We start from the raw sequence: 11,246 nt of genomic DNA, 5'->3' as shown, positions 1-11,246 counted from the left end.
TGAGGATGGTATTACTTACAACATACTCAGATTGCTGTGTCGAGCACCAGGTAATCCTTTACTTGAATTATATAACATGAGTTATGTCACTGGGGAGCTCCCTAAATCATGGACCAACAGCCTCATTATTCCCATTCCAAAGCCCAATCAACAAAACTCATTTCGCCCAATATCCCTTACTAGCTGCTTGTGTAAAACATTCGAAAGGATGATTCTTAATCGTCTTATGCACAGAATTAAGCAATTCTTGTCTCCCCGGTTCCATGGCTTCATGCATGGAAGGAGTGTGCATCATTGCATTACCACCTTTCTCACTCTGCACACTGACAGCTCATACACTACCTTCCTTGACCTTAAATCCGCTTTTGATGTAGCCAACCGACATGTAATCATTAGTGAACTTGCCAGAATGGATGTTGGAGGATGGCTTCTCCACTGGATTAAAGATTACCTGTCCAACAGAAAGTCGTCTGTGTTGTTCCAGGGACATAGAAGTGTAACTAAAGATTTTGAATTAGGAACCCCACAGGGAGGTGTGCTTAGTCCCGCCATTTTCAATATTCTGATTAATGCCTTAATGCTATGCCTAGCCAGCCCCATCATTATATGGTTAGTTTTGCTGATGATATAATGATTCACACCACCGGATTCTCCAACACCCAAAACATTCTTAATCATGTACTAGCCTCGTGTCAGGACATGGGCTTAATAATCTCAGGGGATAAAACAAAGATACTCAACAGGCGTCCTCCTCGACAGAGAGGCACAGTTCGTCAGATCCAGTTGCATGATGGGTCTCTTCTAGAATATGCAAGCAGATACAGGTATCTAAGCTTTGAGATTCCACTACTTGGACCTGTTGTAACGAGACTTTGTCGCCAATACAAAGAAAGACTGAGAGTTGTGGCAGGTTTTCATCCCAGGTATTGTGCTAATGTTAAAATTGTGAAAATGATGTATCTTGCTTATATTAGATCATTGGTTGATTATGCGGCGCCACTACTTGCACTCGTGTCTGACTGGAAGCTTGGAGGACTGGAAAAACTGCAAAACGAAGCAATGAGGATCATCCTAGGATGCCCTCGTACTGCCAAAATTTTAAATATGCGGAAAGAACTTAATATTCCAAGCATTAGAGATCGTGTTACTGAAAGAAAAATCCTTACTTGGGTCAATATGCTTAGGTTAGCCCATTCAAACCCCTGCACAGAAGCCCTCCAAACTTTCCTCAGCACTGGTGAACATCCTTCCAGATGGATCGAAAAAACTGGAACCGACCTCCGCATGAACCAGCTACATGATCTATGTCAAGTTAGGCAACAGACACACTTCCATGCTCCATGGGATATTACCTAATTCCACACCACCAAAACTCTTCTTAAATCACAACCAAAACTTCGTCTTGAAGCCAAACATGATGCCTTAAGCTGTATTGATAACTTAGTCACACAGAACACTCTTTCACAAATTATTTACGTTGATGATTCTGTTCACCAGTCCACTGGTGCAGGTGGTAGTGCTGCTGTTGTCATACAGTGATGGCTCTGATGAAGAAATTGGAGCACGCATCAATAACTGGGCCTCTACCCTTCAAACAGAACTGTTTGCCATACTCCTTGCGCTCTAATGCGTCCATGTATCTAAGGTTGACACTTTAATTGTAACTGATTCTCTGTCATCCATAAATGCTCTCAACTCATTAAACATAAATTGTGGCATGCTTGTGTCAGAAGCCAGACATAGGTATGGTAAGATTGTGGACAGTGGAGTCACAGTGCACTTGCTGTGGATTCCATCTCATACTGGTCTTCAGAAGCATGATAGAACTGATAAATTGGCTAAGCTGTATGCTTTCAAAGAGGGAGTAGATTACAATCTTGGGTTGTCAGTTAGCAGTTTGAGAACAATAATACGAAAAGAACTACAATTGAACTTTATTGACTTACGACTTAGGGAGACTGACACAAGTCAGTCCATCTATTATCATTCCATCATGCAGGAGGAGCCACATGTCTATGGTGCATCCAACAAGATAAGCAGACTCTTGGATGTCACTACCGCCCGGCTCCAGCTGGGTTACAAGTATCTATGGCAGGTTAAATCATCACCACCAGATGTAGACCAGACGAAATGTAAACTTTGCCAGATGGACTATTGTCACACCCTCAGTCATTATGTACTGGAGTGTGATCAAATTAATGAATTTAGAGGCAACTCACTCAGAAATGTTCAAGAAATGGCAAAGTATTTTATCCACAGTGGTATATTACAGACCATTCTGGAGAAATACCCTGACTTTGCTAGCTGTAAATAATGCATTACCATGTGTGTGTGTTTGTGTGTGCGTGGAGGGGGGTGGATGCTTGTGTGTATGCATATATTTGTACGCTCATTGTGGCGTCACAGTGACCCCACGCTACAGTGACCCCACGCTACAGTGACTCCACGCTACAGTATCCCACCGCTGCCATAGCCAAAGCCGGTCTTAGCAGTCTCTTTCGATTCAATCAAGCCCCTCAACATGTCAAAAAACATCTGTATAAAATGATAATAATACCAATACTCGAATACCCTTGTGTCCCAATGTCATTAACAACAAAGACCAACATGCTACGGCTACAAAGGGTCCAGAATCGAGCTCTTCGCTTCATCACCGATACCAGGAGGAGAGACAGAGTTAAAATGGCAGATTCACACATACAACAAGATATTACTGCCATAAATGTACGCCTCGACACTAAAAAAGAAACAACTCTATTCAATGCAAGAACTATACATGCCAGATAGAGAACATCCTATACAAGTGGTAAATACCACGGATTATGTAATCAATACTCCTCCTCACAGGACTCAAAGAATGACTCCCACAGAGGGTCTGTCGTTTTATACATAAAGATGATTACCATCGACCCATGATATTGAGCAACCTCCCTGATGAAGAAGATTGGGTAGCACCAGAACCCTTCTATGTATACTAAGAAAATCATCGCCCCCAATTAGGGAGACATCTTATATAACAACCTAATGTAAAAATTATGCTATTTACCATGGGTGGACACCACCTGTAAGAGGCCATTGTCACGTAATTCTATAAACTGGCCAGAAAATTATTGCCTTCATTGTCGCATAAATATCCGTTGTGCAATCGCAAAAAAAAAAAAATTATATATCTGTTATATCTATGTGACTCTGATGGGTTAGTGTTATACCCCTTAAGGAATATCTTATCATTTCACATACACTTTTTAAATTTTTTTTTTTTATATTTTATTTAAAAAGCACAATACACATTATACATGTATGCTATACATACGTTACATAAACTAAGACATGTCATCCATTAAATATGAAACAACAAATCCACGTTCCCTATCCCAGCACTAACTTATACTTAAGAAACACTCGTTCAACTTAAAATGGTTGCATTCCCCAAAAATTCAAACATACATGTGACTTTTTTTTTTTTTATATTTTTATTTAAAACAACACAATACATTAAATAGATAAAAGAACACAGTATCAGTTCTTACTCAAAATTATAAATCTCATTGTCTAAATGAACACAGACGATTAACGTTGTGTTGTCACACCTGTCCCTCATCCCATATACATTACATCCAATGTAACTATGTTAAGTAAGATTACACAAGATAACATAACAATATTCATCATTATTATTATAACCAAGGAAAACCCAAACCTACAATCTGCATTATTTTTTCCACTTTGTTATTTATATATTATTAATCCACATAATCTTCAAACCCTCCTTTACAATACTCATTATTGCCAGTGCCGACACAGCTGACACTTCTACCCCCCCCCCCCCCGTATGTACAGTCCCCATTCTAAATAACATACATTAATTTCCCTAATGAATGGTCATTGAAAACAATTTCTACTAAAATAACCCAACCCAGCAGACTTCCAAACAAAAACATTCAGGGTCATTATAAGACATGTAGGAACGAGTCCTGCAATCATATATGTATACATATACGCATGCATATACACATACGTGTATGTGCACTTATTCATAAGAACAAACTAAATCATACATAGAAATAAATCGCTAAATGACTTGTCTGCAAATAAACTAAATATTACAATCTATGATAGAACTATACCAAAGACATTGGTTCCCCCAAACACCCTACTCATACACAAAGTTAATGTTACTGATTAACACTCAATATATAATAGGACCTTCCATACAAAATAAGGGTATATATAAACCCCATCAAATACTTATATATTTTCGTACATAGTGCATAATGTACATATTCAATACAATAAAAAAAAAGAGGTGTATGACAAGGCTAAATCTATCTTCAGATTAAAAATATATAAGACATATCCTCACATTATACATATAAATATAAACCTCCTATATAAAATGATTCTTATAACAATAAGGAAAAAAACGAAAATCACATACAACTTTTGACTCTGTGATTTTACAAAAATTCATAAGGTCTACATACCCCGGAGCCCCCAACGGCTTCCTACAATAAAATTTTACCCACATCAACCACCGTGCAAACCAATCAACCATACCTCACCAGGCTTCCAATCACACCAAGAGGTAGCACCACTGAAGAGACCAACCCCTTGCCTCTCACCCCATACTCAAACGGAGTAAACGTTCAACAGTAAGTCCACGATATCCCTCCGGAAAACTAATTACCCACCTTCCCCCATATAATTGTTTGTTCCTACATGCTGTCCTATAAAAACTCGCCGCCAACGCTTTTATCCTAATGTTCCCCTCCACCTCCCTCATTCCCCAAGAAACATACAAGTAATCAACTATTACATATCTGATAGCCCTTCCCACCTCTTTGGGTACCCCTTCCATATCTAACATTAAAGCCCTAAGGGGTGATATCTTTCCCCCCCCCAATAAAAAGAAAACCCTCTTCAACCACAATCTTACCACCTCCAATGCAGAACAAAAATATACTACATGAAAAGCCGTTTCAACTTCACCACAAAAACCGCATGACGCCTCTCTCACAAAACCCATTCGTTTTAGCACCTCTTTCGATGCTAAAGTCCCCATAAGAAATCTATATACTAATTCCCTCGCTCTTGCCGGTATTCTTAATTTACTGAATTCCACCCATATCACTCTCCAATCATATGTGGGATACACTGCCATCCCTTGCATTAATTCCTGACGACGGCCCACACCCACTAACCGTTTTACCTTGAGTTTTTTAACATTGCATACCTTTAACATAAACCGCAACATGTCTTCACACTCCACTAAGTCCCTGCCACCCCACCATTTGCGGATATCCCCCATCACCTCCCCCACCCGAAGACCCCTTTCCCCCGCTGCCCGAATATACCTCTGCTTCACATATAGCGCCTTCACCCTAGACCCTAATGCAATCAATCCCAGTCCTCCCTGCCTTACCGCAGTCATTACTACATCTTTGCCCAACCACGCCCTCCCATAGCCCCACACATACCTTAAGACCCTTCTTTGCATTTCCATAATATCCTGACTTTGTAATGGGTAAATTTCCGCCCCTCCCCACACCTTACTATAAATCAGCGTATTTACCACCACAACCCTTTGATGCAAGGTTACATCCCCGGCCCTTAAACTCCTCAGCCTACTCAAAGCTCTGTCCATTACCATTTCTGAATTAACCCTCCTGCTCTCCTGTGCATCTGCCAAAAATAAAATCCCACAAATCTTTAGCCTATCTACAGTTATCCAACCAAACTCCTCCCCCAAGGTCCCTCCTACCCAAGCCCCTACCTCCAACAACCGTGATTTCTGCTTATTAACTCTCATCCCAGTAGCATTCCCAAAAATCTCAATTACCCTTCCCACTTTTCTTAAATCTTCAATCTCATTAAGTAAAACAGTTGTATCATCTACATAACCAACAATATTCCCACAATATCCTCCACTCTCCCCCAACCTTCCCATCCCACCATCAACCAGAACATAGAAAGGATTCTGCATACATGCAAAGAGTATTTGGGAGAGTGGACACCCCTGCCTTAAACCCCTTCCCATGCTTACTGAACTACCCAACCTCCCATTTACCTGTACTCTCATTGATGCATTCTCATACAAAGTCCTCACCCATCCAACCACCCTCCCTCCAAAAACCCATTCTCACCATACTCTCAATCAAAAATTCCCTATCCACATAATCATAAGCTTTCTCCCAATCCAGACCTAGAATACCTCCCTTATTACTACCCTCAAGGAAATCCCGAATACGACCATGACCTACCCGCATACTCCTCCCCGGGATACCAAACTGTCCCCCATGTATCACCGACCCCATGACCTTCTTCAGTCTATTACCCAAAATTTTCGCAAAAACCTTATAATCAGCGCACATCAAAGATATTGCACGGTAAGCACTCAACTCTCTACCCCCCCCCCTTCTTTGGCACCAAAACTATGACACCCGTACTTTGCGATATGCCCAACTTCCCACTAGTTAACATATGGTCCAATAGCCTAACAAAACACTGCCTAATACACCCCCAATGTGCCCTATAAAAATCATTTGGTATACCGTCTATCCCTGGTGTTTTCCCGGTACTCATCCCGAAAACTGCCTCTTCCACCTCAACCTCACTTATACCATCCTCCAACCCCACTCTATCCTGCTCACTTAAAACGCTATGGAACCCCCCCTTCAAAAATACCCTCCCAGGAACCCCCCTCCCTCCAACTCCATTTCTCTCTAAACCAACTATCAGCATAGAGACTCATACTTTCCGTATTGGATAGGACTCGACCCACTGGATACCCTCCCACCCCAGGGCTTGTCTCCAATTGTAGAATGGTGGTTACACTCTGTCGGTCCCGAAATTTACGTAAAACATACCCAGACGGTTTATCACCCCACAAAACATCCTCTAACCCCGCCCTAACCCTAATTGCATCAAACCTATCATTGTGTAATTCAGCTATTCTACTCCGCAGTCTGTCCATATCATCCTTCCTACCACCTCCCCCAACATAACAATCTTGCAACTGTCCCTCCAGATAATTTTGCAACCCAAAACGCCACCTCGCCTCCTCTCGTCCCCTAGCCTTAAAAAAATTCGCTATTCCAGGTTTTGCCTGCATTTCCCACTAATCTAACAGATCTATCTCCCTGTTCCTAGCCTCCCAAAAAGGCAACCACCAATCACTGAAAAAAGGCCCCTCCCCCTCCTCCTTAAGAAGCCTTACATTTAATTTCCAGTACCCAGAATAAATACGCACCACTCCATCCCACATCAAATCTGCTATTACCGCTCTGTGATCAGAAAACCCCACATCGAAGGTTTGCACCCTCACAATAATATAAATTCTGTCTAATCGCGCTTCATATCCCCTACGGACGAACGTATGCTCCACTAGGTAACCCCCCCTCCCCACCACATCAACAACCCCAATATCTCGCAATACATCCCTCAGCACACTCAGCACACAACCCGCCCCTCTCGGTTCGACATCACCACTCCTAATCACACAGTTCCAATCACCTCCTATTACTGTTATAGCAGGCAAACCTCTCAAGTGATACAGCAATACCTCTCTGACAAAATCTACTTTTACCCTGATATTGCTAGTTGCTGGCATGTAAACTCCCACGAAACTAACTCGACTCTCACCCCAGACGCCATCCACCCTCACGATCCTCCCCCCCCCCCTCTTCCCAACCGATGACACGCAAGGGGCTGGTCTCCTTTACCGCAACTGCTACCCCACCTTTCAATTGCAAACCACTGGTTACATACATCCGATATCCTTTCACCCTCAACACACTACCAGCCCTGTGATTATGCTCTTGCAAAAAGCATATGTCAACATCAAACCGCCTTAAAAACCACTCCAACCAAACTTTCTTGACCTCAGTCTTAAGTCCATTAACATTAAGCGTGACACATCTGAAAATTACAGAAGGGGCGGCTTTCCCCTATGCCTCTGGGATTTACCCACTGCACTTTTCATATTACGTGTTCCTTTGCCACTCGAGTTTTCCTGTGCAGTCACCTCCCCCCTCCCTTTCCCAATTTGCAACTCAGGCACACCTCTACCACTATGTGTCCTCGGCTCCACAACCGCTGCCCATGACTTCTTCCCCGGCCTCTGCCCCGGGGTAATGACCTCATCTATCTCTGATGCCGCAGTTCGTTTCCTAGAACTCACACTTACACACATATCACCCTCAGACAAATCCTCCTGGTGTACCTCCACGGCCACCACATGCTCCCGCCCAATCTTACTCAAGTCTTCCTCAACAATTTGTTGTCCCTCCAAAGTTCCAGCTTCACATGAACTGAGGACACCTTTTGCACAGGGTTCCTCCTCATCCAAAAAATCCTTGATCACATCTGCCAATAACCCATCCTGGGTTGAAGCTTCCTGGACGAAAGTCTCCTCAGATGTCACCTTCAACTCCCCCGACGCCCCTGGGAGAGTGACACATGTCTCCGCCGCCGCCGCCACCTCCCGGTCGACCTCTTCGCTCCAGAGGTCAATCCTCCGGCCTCCCGAGGCATCAGAGCCAGGCACCAAATTACACGACCGTTGAATCACAATTGGAGTGTCGAGAATTCGAGAAGCCCGCCTCCTAGGACACTGGGCTGCCATGTGCTCATAAGAGCTACATAGACGACATGTTTTCCGTTGCCCAGCATAGTACACATAAACCTGTGTTCTACAACCGATCATCGTAACATAGGATGGTATAGGCCTTGTTAAAGTCATTTTAAGGGTGTAAGAACCTTCCGGCATTCCTTCATATGGACCATCCCTCCACACCCCCATTGTTGCAGAATGCACTGTCCCATAACTTCGAAAAAACTCCTGCAGGCCATAAGCCGTAGCCTCGAAGGGTACATTCCGTACCTTCACCCATGTGAAGTACTTAGAGACGTCATGTAACACAACATCCATCGTTGAATTCACACTCATGCGTTGTTCCTGGTAATGCTCGACAATTCTTGTGTAGAAATCGACTCGTAGAAATTTCACAAAGATTCTTGTTAAACCATTAAGGGCGACGCCATACAATTCCTCGTTGGGAATACCATATGTATCCCTGATGATGTTAGGGAGAAGGACGTTCATCGTATCTCCACTTAACGTACCACGAACCAGCTCTATGCAGATAGTATTCACTCTCCGTACTGTATGTTCCGCCATGTTGATATCCCAATGAGCAGCGCACGTCCTCACTACTCAATGGTTGTTGCTGAACTAAGGTAGCTCGCCTGAAGACAGCAGAGGGGTGCCGAGACACAACCGCACTCCACCGTGGTCAGGCAGCGAATCCTGAAAAAAAAAATTATATATCTGTTATATCTATGTGACTCTGATGGGTTAGTGTTATACCCCTTAAGGAATATCTTATCATTTCACATACACTTTTTAAATTACACCAAAGTGGTTGGGCCACTTACCTTTTATATCCTACCTCTCCCCCCCTCCCACCCTTTTCCAATATTTCCATCCTTACCCATCTTTCTTCCTTACCCATCTTACCAAAGCTCTGGTCGTAAGAAGAAGAAGAAGTAGGGATAATTCAGTAATGGTCCCAGATTTTCGTTTAGCAGATTACAAAGGGCTTAGAGAACACTTATCTGTAGACTGGAGTAACGAAGAGAGCTATCAGTACGACAGCTTTCTTAACACAATACATGCTGCCCAAAGGACATTTATCCCAAATAAGGAAATTAGATCGAATAGAAATGACCTCAAATGGATGAATAATAGGCTCAGATATCTTTTAGAACAGAACAAAGGAATTTATAGGCGTATCAAAAGAAGTGAGGGTCATCTTATGAATGAATATATTGATATTAAGAGGGACATTTAAAAGGATAAGAATAGCTAACCATGACTATGAAATGGGACTATGGGATTCGAAAACTAACCCTACACGCACGCTACACACTCTTACACAAATTATATAATTATTTATGCTGATTATTGTGTTCACCAATCCATGGGTGCAGCTGGTAGTGCGGCTGTTGTAAAGTAAAAGGACACAAGTGCAACTAATGTGACATTTTATTGCAGCAACGTATCGCTCTCCAGGAGCTTTGTCAAGCCCTTACAAACAAAACATGGACACAGAGGATATATATGGGATTAGAGTGAGGTGTAATACTAGTGGTGGTAGCAGTAGTAGTAGTAGTGCTATAAGTTATAGTAGTAGAAGTAATATAATTTCCACATGAGTAAAAGGATATAAAAGCTATTACTTGGGTAGCATAAAAATAAGTTAGGTAAATATTTCTATTGGAGGTTGAATTAGAGAAGGTCTGTTTCAGTGTTCATCCTCTGTAATGTAATGAGAGACTATGTGATGGCAGGGTTTACTGTTTTCAGGAGGATTCTTGCTAAGACTTCAGAGATGGTGAAGCTGCCTTTGTTTTGTTTAATTGTATTAGAAACAGCGATCAGTGCTGATTCAAGGCACTTGCGTCTACGGAAATTAGTTTCTTTGATCACTAATTGAGCGTCCCTGAATTTCATAAGATGATTGGTTGAATTCCGGTGTTGTACACCTGCGTACAACAGTGCTGCTGTTGTCATACAGAGTGATCAGAGTGATGTCTCTTATAAGACACTGGAGCACGCATTAATAACTGGGTCTCTACCCGTCAATCAGAACTGTTAATCATACTCCTTGCGCTCAAATGTATCCAGGTATCTAAGGTTGACACTCTAATTGTAAATGATTCGCTATCGACAAACGCACTCAACTCATTAAGTATAAATTGTGTCGTGCTTGCGTCAGAAGCCAAACACAAATATTGTAGGATTGTGGACAGTATTATTATTATAATCAAAAAGAAGCGCTAAGCCACAAGGGCTATACAGCGCTGCTGTGGACAGTAGAGTCAGAGTGCACCTTCTGTGGATTCCGTCTCATATTGGTCTTCAGATGCATGATTGAACTGATGATTTGGCTAAGTTATATGCTTTCGAAGAGAGAGAGTAGATCACAATCTTGGCTTGTAAGTTAGCAGTTTGAGAACAATCATACGAAAAAAACTTCAACTGAACTTTATTAACTTAAGACTCAGGACGACTGACACCAGTCAGTCCATTTATCATCATTCTATCATGCAGAAGGAGCCACATATCTATGGTGCATCCAACAAAATAAGCCAACTCGTTGATGTTACTACTGCCCGGCTCCGGCTGGGTTACCAGTATCACTCAAAAATGTTCAAGATATGTCAAACTACACTCGGATCATTGG

Source organism: Cherax quadricarinatus, chromosome 87 (genome assembly GCF_038502225.1).
Source record: "Cherax quadricarinatus isolate ZL_2023a chromosome 87, ASM3850222v1, whole genome shotgun sequence".
In the NCBI taxonomy this organism is placed as follows: Eukaryota; Metazoa; Arthropoda; class Malacostraca; order Decapoda; family Parastacidae; genus Cherax; species Cherax quadricarinatus.
This window is presented reverse-complemented; position numbering follows the sequence as displayed.